General features: G+C 40.2%; 1 long non-coding RNA gene across 1 annotated transcript in view; it reads right to left on the bottom strand.

The window, feature by feature from the left end:
* Positions 1-13,436, bottom strand: part of LOC141585647 (uncharacterized) — a 293,847-nt gene that overhangs the window by 203,514 nt on the left and 76,897 nt on the right. The window contains exon 2 of the long non-coding RNA XR_012519243.1: positions 2,222-2,347. This is a non-coding gene — a long non-coding RNA (uncharacterized LOC141585647). The remainder of the gene's footprint in view (positions 1-2,221; positions 2,348-13,436) is intronic.

The following is a 13,436-nucleotide window of genomic DNA, read 5'->3' as shown; positions in this document are numbered from 1 at the left end:
CTCTCAAAGAGGATAAGAAAACACACCTAGCAGGTTTGTAATGAAGACTAGAAGATGTGCTTTAGCATAGTGTTTGCACACACTAAGATGTTCAGTAGTTGTTGGTTCTGTTCGCCTCATTTAGGCGCCACAATTCCCAAGCCACACTCTCAAATCTGTTAATGGATACCTTGTAACTTGGCTCTGAATGGGGTCATTGCTTCCTCCTTTTGAATGAGCAATTAAGGACTCAGGGGAAAGCCTGTAGCCAGGAATCTAAGTCAACTAAATCCAATAAATGACTTCTTCTATTACATAGAAATCATGGGTGCTCGTAGATACTAATTGGCTGTCTTCTCTACTTTTCTTTACAGCATTTAAGTAGTTCCTTAACACAATTTTATTTTGGAGCTTCCTAATTATATTACTCTAGGTACCTATTGTCAATGAGCTTGGCCATGGAAAAAAAAGAAGTTATTTATGCATTTTTATAGTCCACAAGAATTTATGGAGTAACTCTGGTGATCTCAGAACTACAGAGCATGCCAAAGTATAAGACGCAGTTCCTGCCCTTGAGGAACTTAAAGACTCACTGGTGAGAAATAATAAATATGTGGGAAATGATTAAATCAGAAGTGTATAAAACAGATGATGAATATTTAAGGGGAAAGATGTTGTGGGAGAGCCCAATAATAGTATATCTGTAGTTTAGTTTTTAACTATTTTCATATACAAAGAAATGGAGTAGCTAGAGAATGTACCTTGGATCAGGGAAACAGCATAAGCACAGCCTTGGCAACTTGACTGAGCCAGTAGGAGCCTGATCCAGTTGGAGCGAAAGCCCCATTTAGAAGAGTCATTTCATTTCCATAGATATGAGCAAGCTCTAAATGATAGGCATAATGCCACAGGTGTTTTTCCTGCCCTTTCTCCTACTTGGGCCAATATGTCATATGCTAGTGTAACAAAACATTCTAAGTACTGTGTGAAAAGTATCACTCTACCATTCAAAAACTTATAATGGCCCTTTACTACTGCTGAATCTCACTGCTCACTGAATCCAAACTCCTCTGTGGCATTCTTGTAGATCAGAAAAAGCCTCAAAGTTTGGATTGTAGTGCAATTAAGTAAAGAGAGGACAGCAAACTAGCAAACTGGATTTGAATCCCAGTTCAGGAATCACCTCATTATGTAAACCCCTAAGGAACATAATTCAACCTTCCTTGTGCCTCAAATCCATAACTCATCAATTGCTGATTGGGTACAATAATTTAATACATGTAAAGGGCTTAGAATACTATTTGACACATAGAAAATACTCAAGGAATATTGCCTATTAGTAGAGAAATGAATGTATTAATGAATGGAGCAAGTGACCTGGAGAAAAGTTTCTACTCTCAGCCTTTAAAGCTTAGTTCATGGTCTAGTGAAGAAAATATACTTATCCCATTTGTGAAATGATGTAAAGTGGATAGGAAGAGCAAACATGTTGGATGACAAATAGTGATCCAACATGTTCCTAACAAGCAACTGAAAGGGACAGATCTAACAAGATACAAGGAACAGGAATAAACACAGCTCAGTACTAATGTGCTGGTAAACCAGCTCTCTAGAAGATAAAAAGCCCCCGATTCACAGTATTGCTAAATTCTGTGATATAAAGACTCCTACCACAGCTGATGTCAAGTTACCATGTGATGTCCTGAACTCAGGATTGGGAAGAGATGCTAGCTAACATTGTTCTAGTATACCACTGAAAACAGAAAGTCCTGAATCAGAGTTTAAAACAAAACTCTGTGTTTAGTATGAGATGAAATGTGGCATACTGCCTGGCCCTAAAGAGTTTCCATGGACTGACTGACTGTAAATTCAACATGTGAGAGAAGCAGGGAAGTGAAATGGCCTGAGAGCTCTGGTTCTGTAGCCAGACATTTATGGATTCAAATTTCTCCTACCCTGTTTGCTAGGTGCATGATCTTTGATAAATCACTAAACCTCTTTACTCCTAACTACCTCATCTCTAAAATGGAAGTGATGATAATAATGTCAGCCTTGTAAACTTACACACAGAGTTAAGTGAGAAATGTCATGCTAAGAAAAAGTTTAGCAGGCTGGACACTGGTCCACGCCTGTAATCCCAGCACTTTGGGAAGCCAAGGCAAGCAGATCCCTTGAGCCCAGCACTTCAAGATCAGGCTAAGCAACGTGGCGAAACCCTATCTCTACAAAAAACATAAATTACCTGGTTGTGGTGATGTGCACCTCACGAAGCTGATGTTGGAGGACCTCTTGAGCCTGGTGGGAGTTTGAGGCTATAGTGAGCGAAGATCGCACCACTGCACTCCAGCCTGGATAACAAAGTGAGATCCTGTTTCAAAAAAAAATAAATAAATAAAAATACTATACTAACAAGTGTATTAGTAGAGGAGAGGAATGAACATTTTAATTAATGGAGCAATTGAACCTAGAGAAAATTTCTACTCCCAGCCCTTAAAGCTCAGTTCATGGTCCAGTCATGACATAGAAGATATAAAGAGATAAAGATATATAGAAGAAATAAAGAGTTTAGCAATAAGAAAAGGACAAGCAACCACAAGGGGAAAAAATGGGCAAAATAATGTGAATGAGCTATAGTTGCCATAACACACTACCCAGGGCTACTCGTTTAAAACAGCAGCTATCTATGCTCTGATTTCTGTGGGTTGACAGTTCGGGATGGGCTCAGGCTCATGTTTGCAGTCAGCTGACAGTCAATGGCCTCAATCATGTGTTTGGCAGTTGGCTGGAGTAATGGAGGTCACCAGGCCATGTGTCTCATCATTCAGCAGACTAGCCCAGGCTTTTTCACATGGTGGTGGTTTCAGGGAAGCAAGAAACAGCACCAATGCACAAGCCCTGTCCAAGTCTCTTGGGCCTCTTCGAGTCTCACATTTTCCTATCTTCTTAGCTAAAGGAAATCACATGTCTATGCCCAGAGTCAATATAATGGGAATTACCCAATGATACAGATTCAGGAAGGAAAATTATTGTGGCCATTTTTGCAATCTAGCACAATGTAAGAATAGGAAATTGATAAAAGAAAAATTCCAAATGGCAAAAAAAAAAAAAAAAAATGCATGAAAAGATGTCCAACCTCACTAGCAAAAGGAAAATGCAAATTAAAATGAGATATCATTTCATGTTTATCAGCTTGGTAAACAAAAAGCCTTATAAAACTAAGGAATGGTTGAAAATGGGGAAATGAGAAATCCTATACACAGCTACTGGAGCATAGGCAAATTATGCCACGCTCATAGAATTCAGTAACTAAAATTAGGTTCTTAGGAATCAATATTGAAAACAGAATTCTGAGTTATAGACTATCAGACAATAAGATTTGATATTTTATATAGGATTTTTACAAATATATATGTAATAAAATTATAAAACATGGTAGGAATAATATATACCAACTTCAGAATAATATTTATTTGTTGTGATGAAAGAATGAAAAGCAAAGAATGAGAAATAAAGAAAGCTTTGATTTTATCTGTATGTTTAATTCATACAAAAATGTGAAGTAATCTTGGTAAAACAGCAGGGTAGTAAATGGTAAAGGGGAGGTGGGGATGGTTAGTAGGTACAGAAGCAGTAGAAAGAATGAGTAAGACCTAATATTTGATAGCACAACACAAGGACTGAAGTCAATAATAACTTACTCGTACATTTTAAAATAATTTAAGGGTGTAACTGGATTGTTTGTGACTCAAAGGATAAATGCTTGTGGGGATGAATACCCCATTCTCCAATATGTACTTATTTCACGTTGCATGCCTGCATCAAAACATTGCAAGTACCCCCAAAATATCTATACCTACTATATACCAACAAAAAATAAAAGCATAAATAAAATGGAAAAGTAAAATAGAAAAGAAAATATATGAAAATTAAAATTACAAGAAAAGCAAAAAAAAGAATATGTGTTAAATTCCAGAGGTTAAATTCATGAGCATTTGCTATGTTCACAATGTTTGAAATATTTCATCATTAAAAGTACATTTAAATAAATAATAGTTGACATCTTCTTTAAGAAGAAAAGGTGGAGGAACAAGTTTTGTAACTGTTTAATTGGCTGCCAAAAAAAAAAATGTGCTTTTAGGTCACTCTTATAGGAAGTACAGAATGTAGAAAGAAGGTGGGTACAATCCTGCTCTACTCTGTACTGTCAGACCATGCCATGCTGGAGCACATTTTAGAAAGGACATACACAAATGTGAGGGTGGCCATCCATTCTGCCAGCCACACTGCCCAAGTCCCTACTTGTGCTATCAGTGTGACAGGCCCTGAGGATACCACAGAGGACCCAGCATCTCGTGTCCCTGCTCTCAGAGGGGTTTGGATCATCATCCTGAAAGACACAATCCCACACACCATCATCCCAAATATTGAAATCCTTAAGAGATCAAAATTCCTAAACAGAAGATGAGAAAGTTGAATAGGAAATGCTCATGTCGTTGTATATCAAATCACAGAGGAATATGAAACAGAGCAGCACTACATAGAAAATGAATATGAAAATATTCTCCTAGGAAAACCATGTCCTAATAGAAAAAGACAGCTATTTATTGTAGTGCAAAACTTCAAAATATAGTCAATGATGGTGAAAGTTAGCCAGTCTTATGGACTACCTCTGTGCAATTGCTATAATCTATCCCTGTGATATGCTCTTCTGTATGTTGAATGTTTTTTGTTGTTGTTGTTAGCCTTTTTCATTATTTTAAATTGTTAACATCATATTTTACAATTTGCTAGGCTATGTATTTCATCTTTACATCATTTTCAATATTGGAGATATAAATTGCACAGCAATTTTTAGAGTTCTAGTTGGTTTTATGCATTGTTTTGCAAACTTGACTCCACGAAAATGCATTATCATAATGTTGACTTTGTGTGTAAGCATTGTTCATGTAAGTAAAAATGTTGAAACTTCCTCAATAAATGAAAAGATGTTCTTTTAGTTCATCTGCATTTGTGAGAAATAAAATATCTGAGGATCTCGAATCTTTGGGAGACTGCATATTTGATGGTGATCCACCATCGTTTTTTTAATTAATCTCTTTAAATTACTGTTAGGTTGCTCCTAACAGTATTTCATATGATAGCAATTATAAAGTTGTGTATACAACTGTAATTATGTGTGTTGATATATTTCCCTTTTTCACCTATTTCTTTATGAATATAGTTCATCTGCTCATAACTGTTATATCCATGTAGCTGTCATTAGTATATCTGAGTGTTTATGCCTGCAAAAATATTTGTTATTATTGACTATTTTACTGTATAAAGTGGCCTGTGAAGTGTTGGGTTGCATTTTATGTTTCTCAAATAAATTCCCTTTTAAAATGTAAACAAATATCTTTAAAATACTTTTTTATTGTTTTTCCCAAAATTGTATTTTTGGGGATTGTGATCTTTCAGGATTTCCACATTCAAGATTATGGCATTCAGGATTGTGTCTTTCAGGATTATGATCAGCTCCCTTCCTGCAGGCTTACCTTGTCACCCAATCAATATAGACAGCAAACTTAAGAGCACATAGGACATAGAGGATGAGGCAGTGGAGAGTGGATAGCATGACCAGGGTGATGAAAAACCACCCAAGCCCAGCTGTGTGGGGAAGAAAGACAAGGCTGCCCACCCCTACCTCTCTTCCACACTGACTCTTAGTCTACAGAGAATGCTGGGCTTTAGATAGGAGCTCTCTGGGTACCTGCCTGTAGAGATACACTCAGCATAGCCAGGGAGAAATCAGACTATGCACCCAGGGATCTCACTGGAACTTTCCCTGAAGCCCAGCCTTAGTGTACCCAGGAGAACTTCACCCTCAAGCAAAGCAGAGGATCAGGGGAATGTGCTCCATCCATCAGCTCCTCAGCAGCCTTTATCTCTTCAAGGCTGAACTGCAAAAACAGTTATTTTTTGCTGTACTGTATTTTTATTTCTTTTCAACTCCCTATTTCCTATTCAGTAATTATTGCCAAGAAATATTCACAGAAAACATGCTAGGTTTCTGACAGTCTGTCATGTGGGAGCTCTTCCTGTGCACTGCCTGGAGACTGGAGTCTGGCTGGGTGAGGTGCAGGGAGAGTGGTTCTGGCCACCATAAGGAAAATGTCTAAGGCTGCTGGGTTGAGACCAGGAGCAGGTAGCCTCCTCAGAGGTTCGCCAAAAGAAGACACGGGAACACTGAAGAGCAAGTGGCTGGTTGGCCTTAAGACTTCTATAAAATGTCTTCATTGAGTTTTTCTGGCTCTAGAATAATTACAAAACCGTAAAAAATTAAAGAAATGTTTAAGGCAGTGTGGCTCCATAATTTTATCTTGCAGGGAAAACCACTATTCACACTTTGATCTGTATCTTTTCAGACATTTTTCACTGCATATGCAAACTTTTAGATATGAAAGGGGGATCATGAGATATATATAGATTGCCTTACAACTTGCTTTCCCTCCCGCCATAATGTTATATTTTGGAAGCCTTCCCCATATCTGGATCTGCATGACTATTCATTCTTTTTATGGGTTGCACTATTTATTCCTTCACAAATACTTACCAAATGTGAGCACCCATTTAATGTTAGGCACTCTTCTAGGCACTAGGAAACACAATGATAAGCAAAATAGTTTCGTCTTCATAAAGCTTTACATTATAGTAGAGAGAAAGAAATATGCAAACAAAAAAATATCAAATAATGTCCAAGAAATACATGCCATGAAATAAAACAAAGCAGGTTAGGGGATCATTGTGCAACAAAGAATTCTGTTTTACATCGCATAGTCATAGAAGGCTTCTCCCAGGGATTCTGTATCAGTGATCTATTGCTGTGTTACAAATTACCTCAAGACTTAGTGTTCAAAACCACAGTATTCATGATCTCAGAGTTTCTGTCACATGAGTCCAGGAGAAGCTTAACTGCATCCTCTACTTCAAGATCTCTCTCAGGCTGCAGTTGAGTTGCCAGCCAGGCCTGCAGTCATCTGAACGATCTTAGCAGGAATTAGTTTCCTACAGGCTGTTCTCTGAGAGCATCGGTTCCTCACTGGCTGTTGGCGGAAGGTCTCCCTCAGTTTCTTGCCATGTGGGCTTCTCCATAGGGCAGCTCACACCATGGCAGCCTGCTTCCTCACAAGCAAGAATGCCAGGGAGAGGGAGACAGAGGGAGAGAGGGAAAGCATGCAAGATGAAGTCATAGTATTTTATAATCAGATCTCAGAGGTGACATCTCTCCCCTCTTAAAATATTCTTTTCATTATTAGTAAGTCATTAGGTCCAGCTCACACTAAAGGGAAGGGAATCACACAAGATGTGAATACCAGGAGGTCAGATCATTAAGGGTCACTTTTGACGCTGTTCACCACATGTTGATATTTGAACAGAGGTATAAATAGAGTGAGGAGACAGCCATGTTAATATCTGGGGGAGAAAACCTTCTAAGGAGCAACGGCAGGAGCAAAGGCCCTAAGGATAGAACTGCCTTGGTCTGTGGAGCAGCCATAGCCCCCCAGGGGCTGGAGCAGGGGGAGAGAAGGAGCAGTGGGAAATTAGGGTGAAAGGAGAAAGGGACCAAATTATACCGGGCCTTACAGGCCATGGGAAGGACTTGGGGTTTAAGAGTAACAAGAAGCCACAGTATTTTCTAGTGTGTATTATCATAATTTACTTGCTTAAATTACTGATGAAGATCATTGATTTTCTGTTTCTAAAAATGCCACACCCTACATATATGTATGTGTATACATTTATGCTGCAGGTATGTATGTATCTTCAGGGGACTTTTTCTGGACCAAAAAGTATGTGCACTTAAAATGTAGATACACACATATTGCCAAACTGCACCATAAACGCTTTCCCAATCGACTTGCCCATCAAAATTGTGCAAAAAGAGAGTCTTGGCCAACACTAAGTAGTATTAAGCTTTTGAGTCTTTGTTAATCCAATGCAGGAAACTGGCATTTCATTGTGGTTTGTATTTGTTTCCTTTCTTAAGTGGATGAACATTTTTGCATCTATAAGAAAGGTGAATCTCTTGGCATTCTGTTTCATCCTCTGCAGGGTCTGGTGGGGTCTAAGGGTCCTCTACGCTGACTGTCTCTAATGGCAGCTGGCCCTACAGCCCAGGAGCTGTCCAGCTGTCCAGCATTGCTTCCCTCTGTTTCCTGTGGTCTCAAGGTGCACTGTGGCCTTCCTGCTGCTGAGCCTTTGCCTGAGCGCCTTTCCACACACACACCTCTTTCCACTTGTCAGACTCAGGCGTCTCCTCAGTGTCTGGCATCCAGCTGCCTCTGCTATGCTCTCCATCAGATCACAGGTGCTCAGAAGCCCCTCCACAGATGCCAGGTGGCCCAGTGAAGTAATGGTCAGAGAGGTATACACCAGGCTTCTATCTAGCCCCAGCTCCTATAACTCCCTGATCTTGGGCAAAGTGCCAAAAGCATGTGTCTCCATGCTTTCTCGAAAGGGAGGTCAGAAATAATAGTCCCTTCTTAGGTATGCTGTTATAGGATTAAATGCAAAAGTTAAATAAAATACTAAGAATAGTACCAAGCGCTTAGTAGGTAGTCAGTAAATATGAACTCTTACTATAATCCTACCTATCTGAGTGGATTCAAGATGCAGTGAGGGCATCTGACTTCCTGGAAGGCAAAAACAGTACCTTATTCATTTTTTTAATTCCAGAAGCACGTCATACAGTTCCCTGTACAAGACAGCATTCAACAATTATTTGTATAATTATTTGTGTGTGTGTTAAATCAAGGAATTCACACCTGAATGAATGAATGAATTGAATTGAATGTGTAGCCTTAAGATGGAGGGATTTAACGGCCAACTGTTATCTTGTGTACAATTGGGAATCCTTGAAGGATCTCATGAAGATTAAATAACATAAAATAATGTTTTAAGAAGGAATTTAAAGAATAAGTAAATTTGCAAATAAGATTTTTTTAAACCTGCAGATTTCCCCAGTTCCCATGAAGGCAAGCGGCCAAAACACATTTGGAAAAATGTTTTAAGCTGTCTGCTCTTCAGACCACACGTGCATAGGCTCCCTAGCCTCCCCTAATTTCTGTAGCCCACCCTGCCCCCCAGTGGCCCATTACCAGGCAAAGGCCCCTCTAGAGATGAGCACAGAAATGTGCTTGCTGTTTTTGCCTCAGGTGCTCTCTCCAGCATGCACAGTGGTTTAAAACAGAGGCAAACAACCACAGCCTACAGGACACATCCAGCTCCCAGATATATTTTGCTTCATGCACACAGTATTTTCTAAAAAATAAATTAAAACTCAGGAGATATAAATTTTTTAAAGTGCAGATACCTTGCAAAATCTGAGGTCTGGCCACAGGTACTAGCACTTCCTCAGGGAAGCACCGATTTTTTCATGAACCCCCATAGCAGCAGGCCCCTTAGAACCAGCCTGCACTTCGTTTTCAGGTCCCCAGGACCCTACCTTCTCTTATCATTGTTTACGTTGAATGGATGCCCAACCACACGAGTTTTCAACTCTTGTTTTAAAAGTTTCATTCCAAGTAGAAATTGGCCTTGCCTTTCACTAATCAAATACTCACTGAGTATTTCAGCCCCAAATAATTCCTCGAACATATAAATCAACAGTTCCTTAACCTCTGACGGTTTTGCAGAAAAAGCTCTATAATCAGATATATTCAAGCATTGTCTACAATTCTAACCTCTTAGATACTGAGTACTTGCTTGGCTACCACTTTTTTCAAGGTGTACCTAAGATATTTTGGGGAACATAGCCTGGGAAGGTCCAGAGGCTCTCAACAGCTAAAGAGAAAACCCAACACTCACAGAGGTAATCTCTTAGAAATAGAAGCAGCTCGGCCGGGCGCGGTGGCTCAAGCCTGTAATCCCAGCACTTTGGGAGGCCGAGGCGGGTGGATCACGAGGTCGAGAGATCGAGACCATCCTGGTCAACACGGTGAAACCCCGTCTCTACTAAAAATAGAAAAAACTAGCTGGGCGTGGTGGCGCGTGCCTGTAATCCCAGCTACTTATTTAGGAGGCTGAGGCAGGAGAATTGCCTGAACCCAGGAGGCGGAGGTTGTGGTGAGCCGAGATCGCGCCATTGCACTCCAGCCTGGGTAACAAGAGCGAAACTCCATCTCAAAAAAAAAAAAAAAAAAAGAAAAAGAAAAGAAAAAAAAAAAGAAATAGAAGCAGCTCTGCCCATCTTCAGCCCCTTACCAATGGAGGTGATACAAGAGAGATGACACAGCCATCCACCAGATAAGTCATCTGCAGAGGAAGCTAGGAAAGAAGAAGACCCATTACCATTGCTCAGGATTCTAGAAACAGACTCTGAGATGGAGATGTATGTGTCGGAGTTTTGTCAGGGTGGGAACTGGGGAATGCAGAAGCCTTAGATATTTCTGCAGGAAGCTTGGGAGCTGCGGAGTATTCAGAGTTATCCTCCAAATTGAGACAAGGGTGCCAGGCCTTTGTAACGCCTGTATTATTAACCAGTCGTTGGAGTAGAGAGTATTATCTCGTGAAAGGCAGCTCTCACCAGCCAGAAGCAGTTCCCAGAGAGGGATTCGGCTATGGCCATCAGCAGCCAACACTCTTAGCACGAGCAGATAAGTGTGTCAGCCCTGAAAGGGAATCTGACTGGAATTCACAGATCCGCTACATCCACCTTCCTCCTTCAGGGTAAAATAGAACGACCTTCTTCCCAGCCACTGGCAGCAACTGCCATGTGAAAGCCAGAAGGTAAGGCTTGGAGGCAAAGCTCTGGAATATTGTTCCTAACATTTAACATTGGGAAAGGGAGTACTCTTTCTGAAGCACAGTTCTGGATACAATGCTACAATACTCAAAAATCCTCAGTGGCTCCCGATTTTCTCCAGAATGATGTACAAACTCCTTAGCCTGGAATTCTGGGCCCTTCATCATCTGGTCCAGGATACCTTTTCAGCTTATCTCTCATTGCCTCCTGCAAAGCTCAATACTGAACAGTATTCTCCAAGCAGTCTTCATAGTTTACCTCCTTCATGCCTGTATTATTTGTCATTCCCTCTTCCTAGAAAAACCACACCTCCCATCTCCATATATCTAAATCTTATTCAACTTTCTGGGTTCAACCTAAATACTTCCCCAGTTCCATCTAACTGGAAGCAATCTTCTCTGATCTTGTAATAACATATTTTTTTTTGCCACGAATTATATTCAATTTCCCCCATATACTTAACCATAAACTCCTTGAAGGCAGGATTTAGGTCTCATTAAGTGTCTTGTGTATCATAAATATTCAATTAATTTTTCTTTTTTGAGGTGGAGTCTCACTCTATTGCTTAGTCTGGAGTGCAGTGGTGCAATCTCGGCTCACTGCAACCTCCACCTCCCAGGTTCAAGCAAGTCTCCTGCTCAGCCTCCCGAGTAGCTGGGATTACAGACATACATCACCATGCCCGGCTAATTTTCATATTTTTAGTACAGATGGGGTTTCACCATGTTGGTCAGGCTGGTCTCGAACCCCTAACCTCGTGATCCACCCACCTCAGCCTCCTAAAGTGCTGGGATTACAGGTGTGAGCCACCATGCCCAGCCCTCATTTAATTTTTATGTACAACTAGATGGATAGATGGATAGATGGGCATATGGGTGGACAGGAATACAATTGGGAGAATCACAGGCTGAGGATAGATTCCTGCTATTGAGATGATGTCTTTACTGCTTTTTCTTCATTCTGTTCCTTAGCTCTGTGTATCCTATTTAATTTATGAATAAGAGGCAGATTTGTCTAAAAAGAACTAGGTTATATTTTCCATATTGAAATATTCAAATTGCTCACTGAGCTCTGGAGACAGTGGGGAATCACTGAGCCCCCTTTTCAAGCTTGTTACCACATTTGTGCATAAGAAGGAAATAGTGCCTAAGTTCCATTTGCGCTTACCACAAAGCAGCCCCTAAGCCAGCTGTTATATTTCAAGTGGTACCACTTGAAAGACTTCTTGAACCTCAGATGGTTATTAACAAAACAATATGCTGATCAGTTCCAAGAAACTACATCAGAGGCAATGAGTTTTGGCAGCGGCTTGGCTCATGAAAGGTGACCCCCAATTAGAGAATATGGTCAAATCCAGTGTGTGCTTACGACTTCCCACAGTATTTATAGCAGCAGTCATGGATCTGACAGCCAAGGATTCCACTTGGAGACACAAACTCTTCCAGAAGCCATGCCAATAGCCCCTTACAGTTGTGTGATGCTGCACTTCATCTGAGTCCTCACAACGACTCCAGGAGATAGGGTTGGAATGTATTCTCATCTTCTCTTGAAGCCTCAGAGAGAAAAGACTATCCCAGAATGGCATGTCAGTAAAGTTAGTGTAGCAGCAAGGCCACAAGTAAAACCCAGGCTTTGATACCTTCTCAGCAGCAATCCCCTTGCTATGTGACCTCATCCATACCTTTGCCTCTAGGTCTACAAAGAAAATTATCAATTACAGAATAATGTATTAATAATTTATGCAAGTGACATCATAGCCATTTTTAGAATTTTAGCATAATGTCTGGTAGTTATTCATAATGCCTGATCTAGATTCTTTCTGCAAAGTTTAATTGCAATCTCTTTTGTCCTATCCTCATATTTAAAACCTTTTGGGAAGAGGACAGGTTCTAATTTTCAAGAGTAAGATGGTTCCTAGAAAACTCCTTGAGCAGATTGTATAACAGAAGAAATGTGAACCCCTATTGGGAAGAACATGTTTCCTGGGACCAACTTTGACTCACCAAGAACAATCCACATTAGACGTGCCTGTTGGTGAGATGATCACAACAGAGAATTAAAAGGATGCAGTAGATACAGTGCTTATTGATTTTAGCAATGACTTTGATGGAGTTTCCTATAATATTGTTGTGAACAAATTACAGAGATATGGCCCTCATGATAATACCATTCAGTGGATTTATAACTGGTTGATAAATTTGGAGATGATGATTAATGGCTGATATGACACTATAGGATCCTCTGAACTATGATATAATGAAGAATTTTGACCTCTGCCTCATTCAGTCCAAAATTTTTATCAAGTATTATTAAATGTTTGTCCGCTGGAGCCTGCACACCCCATCTACCTACCCCTTTACATGGCATGACGCTGAGAGAAGAGGCTGTGGAGGGGGATGGCAGAATCAGCATGCTAAAAGCAGTGGTTCACACCTGATCCAATATTTCACTAATATTACAAAAATCTCAGAGTCTTATATAAATAATCGAGTGCACAAATAGAAGGATGAGGAAACAGAACTTGATAGCAACTCATGAGAAAAAGACCTCAGAACTGAGTTTGTTACTGCCTCAGTTTCAGTCAGTAGTAAGAAGGCAGTGGCCAAGGAAGCTGATAGGAACATAGATTACATTTTCCAGCGGTAACTAACTCCTTTTGCTTCTCCCAGAGTTC

Source organism: Saimiri boliviensis, chromosome 9, assembly GCF_048565385.1.
Source record: "Saimiri boliviensis isolate mSaiBol1 chromosome 9, mSaiBol1.pri, whole genome shotgun sequence".
Classification (NCBI taxonomy): Eukaryota; Metazoa; Chordata; class Mammalia; order Primates; family Cebidae; genus Saimiri; species Saimiri boliviensis.
Note: the sequence above shows the minus strand (reverse complement) of the source record. Positions and strands in the feature narration are given on the sequence as shown.